Here is an 11,385-nt window from a genome sequence, read left to right on the forward strand (position 1 = left end):
GAACTGCGCATGTCCTATAATGTACAAGGCTGAACATGCCTCAACATGTTCCACTGCTGTTATGGGATAAGACACCCTTTCATATGAGGTAAAAAGGACATGAACTCTCTTTGGCCTCTAATGTTTCTCCCCTTAGTGTGAAGCCCCCCCCCCCTCAGATGTGGACTGCTGCCAGAGGAGAGGAAGAAAACTCAACCTAAACACCACTTTGTTTTGTTTATACTGTAACTATAGAAAACCTAAAATATGAAGCATTTTCATTGTGGGTTATACAAGAATATAATTGATTATATTTGATTATAACTAACTTTCGTTTTTAAGTATTAAACATACTATGCAAACTCACAACACCCTCTTTTCAAAACGCAAAGTTCTCAAATAGCAACAGAAAAAATTGTAAGCAATAGATACATATTCAAAAACCGTCAAGAAGCATTCTCATTATGGGTTTATACAAGAATATGATTGATCATGTATGATTTATAATTAACTTTCGTTTTTAAGTATTCACTTCATACCATGATCTCAATTAACTTTCGTTTTAAGTATTCACTTCATATGAAGATCTCAACAATAGGCAGGTTACAGGTTTATTGTTGACCACGTAACGTTAATGTTACAGGTTTATCAGGTTACCATTACACTGGGTTTGAGTGAGAGGATAGAGGAATATGTTTATTTATAGTAGACTTAAAAGATGTAATTAGAGACCCAGTGTAATTAAACAATACGGTTGCAGAGGTCACATTTTAACATTTTTGTCCACTGGCCAAATGGCTAGCCTAGTGAATGTTGAAATGTTACCAGCCACTCAATAGATTGCCATTGTTATTTGTGGCTGGTGCGTGCAACATACAGTACCAGCCACTTGCATGATTTACCAGCATCTGGCTGGTAAATGGTGTTAATGGTAGATATCTCTTTTGGAACAGGTCATTTTTTAATATCACCAGTTCAGTATATTTCAGATAATATTGCAGCAATAGTTTTTTAGTTGCAAATGGCACAGAACAAATGTTTACTCTTAAGTACTTTTAACACAGTTTCCCTGCGGGGGATTAATAAAGTATTTGTGATACTGATTTCTGATTCTGAAGTGTTTTGCTTATAAGTTGTTTGCATTTAGCTAAAGTGTGATGTTTTTCCTCATATTGCATTGCAATAGCCTGTTTAAAGTGATCATATAACAAACAACTAATCAGTACTGATACTGTATGCTAATAGATGTAGGAGTGATAATAATACAGTAAATGCTTTGAATTTCTTAGATATAGCTGTGCAGTATTCTTAACAGACTGGATAGCAGCAGACAATAGAAGGCTTATTACAACCAGAAGAGACATGAGACTCTTATTTTTTAGAGACTTGAGACTTGACTTGGACTCGTGACCAAAGACTTGAGACTTGATCAAGTCTCACCCCACAAAGACTTGAGACTTGACTTGGACTCGTGACCAAAGACTTGAGACTTGACTTGGACTTGCAAAAAAAGACTTGTGAACATCTCTGCTGCACCCTAATTAATTCTTTCACTTGCATAGTTTGTGCAAACATTAAACCAAAGTAAAGCATTGTTATTAAAATGTATAAGCTAATAGTTTAATACACATGTTCTTCTTAAGGGTTGGATAAACATAATCTAGCTCTTAGTAACGCAGTAACATGTCCCGCATTGTCCCGCAAAAATGTCCTATTGGTCCCACATGTTGCTTGTTGGCACCTGGTCACCCTATTTACTGTGCATGAGTCCTGTTTGTCTCTACATTTCACATTAAGCTCAACATTTAAAGACAAATAAAGGAATGTTTTATAGGGCAATAGTAAGGAGTAACCACCTTTGTGTCCAACAGTTTAGTCCTGGCTCAGTGACAGAAATCGACTGTGATCTACCATCCATACTGTAGTTTCTCTTCTTCAAATGTCCCCAAATGCATTCATTAAAAATGAGCAAAAACACACTTTGCACACATTGTTGTTCAGTGTGATTAAATAACATTTTGAGGACTTTGAGGATTGAGGATGTTGTGAAACATAGTTAATAAGGTTGGCACATAAGACAAAAGGAAGACAGTAATTCAAGCTCCACTTAAACACACATAAAGCACATCATTGGTCAAGATTTAAATCTTTTAAATATGTAGCTCAGTATTTCACAGTTGAGCAGAGACTGTGTTGTTGTATCAGAAGGAAAACAACATTTACAGTAACGGTTCAACCTCTTTTTCATCGACTTTTCTAGATGGTGGTTTCCTCCATCTCAGTGTGAACTTCTGATGGATCCCATGGCCACGCATATGTTTCTCCATCTACAAGAGAGAAGAACACAGTTTTGACAACAGTTTCTGTAATATTGCCCAATAGTGTTGCCCTATAAATTAATTTGATTGTTGGTCGTGAATCCTCAAGCCAAATCAATGTGGACTGATGGTCGGAGCATTTTCTTGTGGGATGAATGTTCTTAGAAACCTATTTATTTCCCCTTAAATGTCACCTAGTATGCAAAATCCACTTCTTCATGTCTCTTCTTCATCAACATGTGTCCCCTCTTCTTCATGTCTCTTCATGTCTCTTCTACATCAACATGTGTCCCCTCTTCTTCATGTCTCTTCTACATCAACATGTGTCCCCTCTTCTTCATGTCTCTTCTACATCAACATGTGTCCCCTCTTCTTCATGTCTCTTCTACATCAACATGTGTCCCCTCTTCTTCACTTCTCTTCTACATCAACATGTGTCCTCTCTTCTTCATGTCTCTTCTACATCAACATGTGTCCCCTCTTCTTCATGTCTCTTCTACATCAACATGTGTCCCCTCTTCTTCATGTCTCTTCTACATCAACATGTGTCCCCTCTTCTTCATGTCTCTTCTACATCAACACGTGTCCCCTCTTCTTCATGTCTCTTCTACATCAACATGTGTCCCCTCTTCTTCATGTCTCTTCTACATCAACATGTGTCCCCCTCTTCTTCATGTCTCTTCTACATCAACATGTGTCCCCTCTTCTTCATGTCTCTTCTACATCAACATGTGTCCCCTCTTCTTCATGTCTCTTCTACATCAACATGTGTCCCCTCTTCTTCACTTCTCTTCTACATCAACATGTGTCCTCTCTTCTTCATGTCTCTTCTACATCAACATGTGTCCCCTCTTCTTCATGTCTCTTCTACATCAACACGTGTCCCCTCTTCTTCATGTCTCTTCTACATCAACATGTGTCCCCTCTTCTTCATGTCTCTTCTACATCAACATGTGTCCCCTCTTCTTCATGTCTCTTCTACATCAACATGTGTCCCCTCTTCTTCATGTCTCTTCTACATCAACATGTGTCCCCTCTTCTTCATGTCTCTTCTACATCAACATGTGTCCCCTCTGTGGAAAGAGACTCTGAAAGTTTCAGGAACAAAGATTCTCTCTCTTTTTGTCCTGATCCATTTCTATAAAAACCTGTCTGAAAATGAGCTGATCAGATTTTGGCCACTTTATGATGTCATAACAATTTTTTGTCTTGTGTAACCATTAGCCAATCACCAACCAAGGTAACCCCCCCCCCACACCTTATCACCTGAATCTCCTCCTAGAACACCATTGAGTTCTTTCTAACCAAATCTCTCTCAGAGGGGCGTGGGGAGGGGCTCCTTATTTTCATCTAAAGTAACAGACAGAGAATCAGCACTTTGGAAACAGGGCTGAAACAGAGGGGATTATGGGTAATGCTGCAATGATCTGTTTGGTGTTTGGAGCCAAACACTTCAGAGACATGTTTTGTATATATCTGAGACCTATAATATATGAATGAAAAACAGAATAATAGGGGACCTTTAAGGACAATATATAGTTTTGAAACTCAGAGAAAAATGTAACTTATGCTTAGGTTTCACAACACGGAAATAGGGGTGATTCAGGTTTAGCTTTGTTTTGTTTGCCAACCCGGAAGTTATCATCTCCAAGGTTTGGATTTTTCTATATGATTTGGGAATGTCGCAGAAAAAAAGATTTGTCGCAAAGAAATGTTTAGGACACTTACATGTTTTTGTTCAGGAGGATTATAAACATATATTAAAACGAGTTAAAATAATTAATTACTGTAAATATAACCGATATAATTAATTGGCTTACCTCATAAACAAACGACATCATGGTCACAACAAGTGTAGTGTGACCATAGTCTCATTTAGCCACTTGCTACTAACCAACATCTTTATGACACAGAGAGGCTTCAAAGTGCACAAGTGGGGTATTTACTGACATATTTTATCATGAAGAACAGGAACTCACAATCTCTTTAGCTTGTTTTAACCACAGACCTCATTTCTGACATCGAACCAAATCAAAAAAACATTGGTTCTGGTTGTGGGACTTATTCCTGCCCCACTCTAGGGGGAAGTTACAGTTATAATCATTCAGGACCTTTGCCTTTGCGTTTATAAAAGTGTGTTTTGGCAAGTTACTTAAGCTGTGGGTGAATTGTATTGTGGGTAATGTAGGCTAGTGATGGGAATCACGGCTCTTTGAAGGGAGCCTGATCTTATGGCTCCGTTCCTTTCCGAGAGCCGTTCAAAAGAGCCGTTTTTTTTCAAGTGGCGGTGGATAATATTTGTTGACCCTGCTTTAAATGATATTTTGGCTTTACAAATGTTGCGCTCCGCTTTATCATTGCCTATGTTTTTATCGAAGTGCCTTCAAAATGCTGCTGCGTTTGGCTAATGTTTTCACCCGAAAAACACGTCGTCTCCCTGTAACAGTGAAGAACGACTCTCACCAAGTACGACTCGGTTCCCTTCGTTCGTTCAAAGCCCTTCACGAACGTAACATCACTAATGTAGGCTACCATTTTCAACAAGAAAGAAGAATATGAGTAATGAGCAACAATACCTCTTGGTCTGTTGAATCGATTTTGAATCAGAAGTTCATGATTCCGATGATATACCCTATCATAAACTATGGACACTCCTATTAGCCTCAGCTAATCTTAGAATGCTAACATACTAAACTTTACATAAGGTGGGTATACTATAATGCAAATCATCAAAAGGTAGCATTGACATTTTTAGTATGCTGATGTGAAAATGAAGTTTAAAGCATTGCTGCACCTAGATACAGCCTCATGTAGCTGCAAGCTATTGCTAACACTCAGACTAGGAATGACACTGACATGGTTCAGAAGATCTTCATGAACAGAAGGATCATTCAGGTCCAACGATGCGTCAGACTTCAGTTCAATCTTCAACAGCTTGCTCTGGGAAACTGCAGAATAAGGATAAACGTCATGTGCTTTTAGTTTAAAAAGCTGTTATTTAACATGCACAGAAGTTGGACTAAACCTGAGATTTTGACAAAGATAAATCATTTATGTTTGATATGATTTGAAAGGAAAATGTGTTGTTATGTTATACATTACATTCATGCGCACAATGTTGACAATATTGCTTACTGCACATATTTTATATTCTATATTTTATTGCATTCTATTTCAATGTAAATGACTGTGTTATTGTATTGCTATCTTACTATATTTGTATTACAGTGTTCTTAATATAGTTCGCTATATGTGTTCTTTTTAACATTTTTATTTTTATTTTTTATGTACCAAGTCAAATTCCTCGTAGGTGTGAACCTACTTGGTAATAAACCTGTTTCTGATTCTGATTGTTGTGTTCTTTGGCATGGAATTTGAATACTCACCCAAACACATGAATTCAAACGTACGTCCACAGCCAGCATCAGCCCAACCTCCCAAATAACCAACGACACACAGTTCAGAAGCACCGCCATTAGGGTCGCCAGTAGTCCACAGAGCGAGTGAAGAGATACTCCGGTCGGGCCAATTCCAGAGCTTTCTGTACACCCCGATCCACCAGGGGGACTCATCTGTCACCTTCAGGATCTCCTCCTTCTCTTGCTGGGTTCTCATGCTGGTCAAGTCCGTGTATTTCTCCCTGCAGTAACTCTGGGCTGACGACCAGGTCATTGGAACCGTAACTGGGATGTACTTATTGTTGGGCTCTGAAATCATACAGCATTTCAGTTTTAGTTGATATTTGTTTATGTTTTCAACTTGTTAGTACAACTTAATACCTATTGTGAATACAGGGTGTAGCTGCTAGAAAAACAATGACAAGGACATGTATTAAAGGGGACCTATCATGCAAAATGCACTATTTTATGTCTTTTATACATAAATAAGTGTCCCCGGTGTGTCGAGGAACTCACAAAGTGTCAGCAAATAAAACCCTCTCTCTTTTCCTCCGTACCCAAATCTCTAAAAACGGGAGTACAACGGAGCGGATCCAGATTTGCGTCCGTTATGACGTAATATCGGAAATGTGGACCCACGGCACTATTAGAAATGTGTTATCAGAAACAATGCCTGATTGTTTTGGACGTCATATGGTCTTTGTTTACATTAGCATCGCTAACACTCAGAGCTAACCTGTACTGGAGAGAGTGTGTGTAAAAAAGCAGGAAATAAAAAGGAACTCACCTTGTGATAAACAGAGATGGGGTCGTTACTAAAAAAAAGTAATATATTACATATTACATATTACTTTAAAAAAAAAAAAGTAATATATTACACTACTTCGTTACTCTCTACATAAAGTAACTCGTTACTTTGCTCGTTACTTTACTCGTTACTTTACTCGCAGGGCCGGCCCCTCCCTACAGGCAGATCACGCAGACTGCGGCGCACCTACAGTGTAAACGCGCCACAGTTTTGCCTCTGCGAGACTCCACTTGCACCCCCAATTACTATTGCATTAAGGAAGACATAACACAAGTCTTTCTTTTTATATGCTCTCAAATAGGCTACCAGCCACACAACAAGCTAACAGTCTGTGAAACGTCAAGACACTAATTAATGAAACCAGTTCAAGACGCATTATTCTTATAATTCTTTATGAGCGCATAACGGTAAGGTATCTAATTACTTATGTATTTAGTATTCCATAACTTAGTAACAGAGATGGTCAAACTAAAGTGGTAGAGACATGGCAGAATTCCTACAATGAAGCGGGACATTGAACTGTTCACCCGTGAGAGGGCGATCAACAAAAGAGAGCGAGCGGCCCCGTTGAGGGAGTTTACAGATCAAAAGACTCAGCCATGTTTATGCAGCACTGCACGTGGAGATGTGGTCTCGCAAGTCGCGCAGATTACATAGGCCTACATGTATATAAACCTGCGGCGGAAACCCCTCTTGTCTGTCAGTGAGTGTGATTATTTTATAAAAGTAACGAAGTAACGCGTGTCGGGGCAATGTTAGTAACTGTAGTGTGATTACTGAATTATAAAAGTAACGCTTACACTACTCCGTTACCGACTGAAATAATATTATTTACACCCAACTCTGGTGATAAACCTGCAAGAGAAAAAGCATTTGAGCTCCATACTGTTTCAGAAATAATCCTTGATGTGGTTTGGAACATGATGGCATTTAATCACGGCATTATTTAGCTTTATCTGCCGGTATAATTCTGAGCAGGCATTAGCTCCCCCTCCTCTTTTTTTTTTTTTTTTCCCCCGAGCTAAGGACCCTGAATCAGCGTTTCTCTAACACGGCTGGAATAGAGGGGTATGAGGGATTTCTAAAATGCACGATCTGTTTGGTATTTTGAGCAAAACACATCATATCTGAGACCCATAATATATGCCTAAAAATAGCATGATAGGAGACCTTTAAAACGGACGTCCCATCAGTGACTGGTATGATATTAAATTAAACCTTTGTTATCTTAAGAACCACTCCATCATCTCCAGGAGAATACATTTGAGGAAGCTTGGAAAAAGTGGAAGCTATGTGTTACAAAGAGACGGCCTCATTTAGTCAGAATAAACTTGTTGTATGATCCCTGCTGTATTATCTTTCTCATACACAGAAAACACCATCTGTTTCTTATTGGTTTGTTTTGTTTTGTATTCTTTGTGCTCCAGTTGTGGATAATTTGACTGAACAACTAAGAAAGATGGTCCTCTTTAAAGTGGAACTGTTGATTATGCAAGCTGTTGTATAAATACAATGTGACTCCAAATAAAGAATAAAACACATACTCACCATCATAGCACACTGAGTTGAGTAGATGTTCACATGGCAGGTCACTCAAGTTGCCACCAGTTACTTTCCCACAGACCTGTGAGCTCCAGTAGTGGTTTATTTGAAAAACAAACCAGTCTCCATATGCAATGTTGCCATCGTCCCCGTAGACATATGTGTTGTCCAGGGACCACTTCCAGGCAGTACGGTTCTGGTACAGTCCTATCCAAAAAGTAGTGCTTTCTGCTAATTGTCTCACTGCTTCCCAGTCCTCTTCAGTCTCAAAGGTTGCCAGGTCTACAAAATGTGCTCTACAGTAACTCTGAGCCGCACTCCTGGTTAACTTCATCTGAACGTGGTGGTATCTTCTAGAAACACTTGATGAAAGAGTAGATATTGCTGGAAGAAAAATTGGTGAATTGAAAGGTTTGATTTGATTTATTTCGAATGTGTAAAACAATAATGTAAAAATGTAACATGAGAATTGTTATACAATACATAAGCAGTGTTATTACATTACATGTCACTTGTTAGACGCTTTTATCCAAAGCACAACGACTGCTGACTGCAGTGGGATTCGTGATTCAAAGTTCAGCACACTAAATTCAGCGCACAACCCACTGAGCCACAGCCTCCCTAATTGATATACACAAATATTACTGATTCTAAATGATATATAAACTATTGATCTACTTAATTACACATCTCCCAAAAACTAAATTATTAACATATACTCTTTTGTAAGGTTAATTTAGGGAGTGAATGCCAATTAAGTTAATCATGTACTTACCCAGAAGCAGCAACATCACCAATCCTGTCTGATCCATCGCTGTTTGGTTTAAATCTGCAATCATAATAATAAGGACAATTTAAAATAAGCCCTTGTTTATCCTCAGATGGGAAGTGAGTAGTACAATCCAGAAGCAAGGGGAGATGGAAAAAGATTATTAAGAAATAATTCAAACACATCTTAGTTTTTGTGAACACCTTATGTTTAAAAGAACAAGTCACAAAAACAATCATTCTTGCAGCAAAGAGACAATGATCACCTAAAAAAATGTACAGTAATACAAGAAAAGCATGTAGCCCAAGGCCAGGAGAGAAAGTATGAAAAGCATCACTCCTAAAAGCAAAAACACAGGTAATTAAATATTTAACGGACTCTTGTTACTGTCAATGTTTTGCGCCTTCAAACCCAAGACGAGCTGCACTCACTGTGTCGATTCAGAAGCTCTGCTAAACCCAGAGGATGTTTATTCCCCTGGAGGACAGAATTTAACTTATGTGTTAATATCATCTTCCTGCGACTCCCTCATAAGGAGAACACCTTATGTTTAAAGACGTAACATAAGGTGAAATCAGAACAAACAATCAAATTAGACATATAGTTTCAAAACACATAGAAAGAAATACAAAATACACAAGTTAGTCAGGAACACTAAATAATTACCTTTCCAGCTCTTGTCGTTGTTTTCAATGATGTGTTTGTGCCGAATGGACGACTCCTGTGTTCTCTTCAGGAAATTGACAACATGCAAACGTGTGCAAAGTATTGTTTGATATTGAGAACAGAATATCCTGTTTTACATTGAAGGCAGCATGAAGCCTCGTACACTTTAGAAGCCTAGAGATGACCTTCACCTTTGCATATCCATAGGATTTTTAGGTTGGACTGTAATTTAAAAGTAGCACTATACCAGCTCAGAGGCTGATGTTTTATTGTATTCATTTGACTCAGTATTTTTCTTATTATTAGCATTTCAACTTGTCAGTAACTATAAAATAAAGTGAGATATTGGTGGTCATTTAAATGGGGTTTGCATGTCATGGCTGTGAACTTGCAAATTATGACTTACTTGTCTTCCTGTTTCAATCTTGACCTTGACTGGCAATGTTGTTTTGAGTGATGGAAATAGTTTTGCACACATGTAATAGGGAGGGCTGGTCGATGATGGGTGTACAAAGTGTATATTTGAATAAAGAACACAACAAAAACATTTTGTTAGTGTATGTGTAGCAGATTCTGCAATTTTGCTGTTTGTTTAATCTGTGGTGAATGATTTCACTGTAACACACAGAGGTGGAAGAAGTACTCAGATGTTGTACTTTGGTTAAAGTAGAAGTACCAGAGTGTAGGAATACTCTGTTAAGTAAAAGTCCTGCATTCAAAATGTTAATCAAGTAAAAGTACACAAGTACTCGGGTGTAAATATCATTGTTAGTAAATCAAGCTCACTTCCATTTGTTTGCTATATCTCAACTTCAAAACCCTGAATACAGAGATAGGATGCTTGAAGTATAGAGAGATCATATTATCTATCATGTCTTGTAAAAAAGGATGCACATTTGTTTTTGTTTAAGGGGCAAAGATATGCACAAAGACCTAGATATGTTAAGGTTGGGGGAAAATAGGACCCAAATGCAGAATGAGGAGGGAAGCAGGTTTCAAAATGAAACAAAAGGCGAGCTTTATTCACAAAAAGCTGAAAAAAACAAGAATCCATGAACAGGTACAAGCCACGAGGTAGCATCCTAACAAAAAGGGACTGTGACCAACATGAAGGGCGACATGAACGGCAAATAATGAACCAACACTGAACACAGGAAGAGACTAAATACAGGGAGGGGTAATCACGGGACGAGGGGAGGAGAAACACAAGGGCAACAGGTGAACACAATCAGACAATTAGACACACCAGGGAAACTAACGACAGGGAGGACAGAACAGCAAAATAACCCCAAAACTAGACACACAAAGACTCAAACCCTGACAAGATGATCTACAAGAGAAAGGAAAACCCCCAAAAGCACAGTAGGGCCTCTTTAAATTATAGGACAGAGCTCACAACTGCCACATTCAAACCGGCCATAAGGGGAACAAGAGACACAATTACAAACCTGTTTTGCTGTCATTTACCTTTTGAACTATTATTGCCATGAAAGTGATGTGAGAACGAAAGTTATGTAAACACTGAAGACCTGAAACATCTCATTTGTATGCCTGCATTCACACTCCAATGTAAATGCATTTTCTGTGTGGGTGCCAGTGTATATATATATATACATATGCAAGTCCTGGAAAGAAGTACAAAGGAACATTGGGCTCCTTCCTGTCCTCGGTAAGATATGCATGAGTACAAAAGGAATAAGAAAGAATCGATCTCCAAAATAATGCTCAAGCAGGGCTAGAGTGCAGCCAGCATGCTTTATAGAGCATATCCGTTTGTGCTCGATGGAGATGGAAGGTTTTGGGAAGATGAATCATTTCTTTGCTGAAAAGGAACTGTGAGCAGGTTTTGGCCGATTGTTTTCACTGCATCAGCTATCTGCCGATTGTTCTGGTGGCTAAAGCTTC

The sequence above is a fragment of the Gymnodraco acuticeps genome, unplaced genomic scaffold (genome assembly GCF_902827175.1).
Source record: "Gymnodraco acuticeps unplaced genomic scaffold, fGymAcu1.1, whole genome shotgun sequence".
In the NCBI taxonomy this organism is placed as follows: domain Eukaryota; kingdom Metazoa; phylum Chordata; class Actinopteri; order Perciformes; family Bathydraconidae; genus Gymnodraco; species Gymnodraco acuticeps.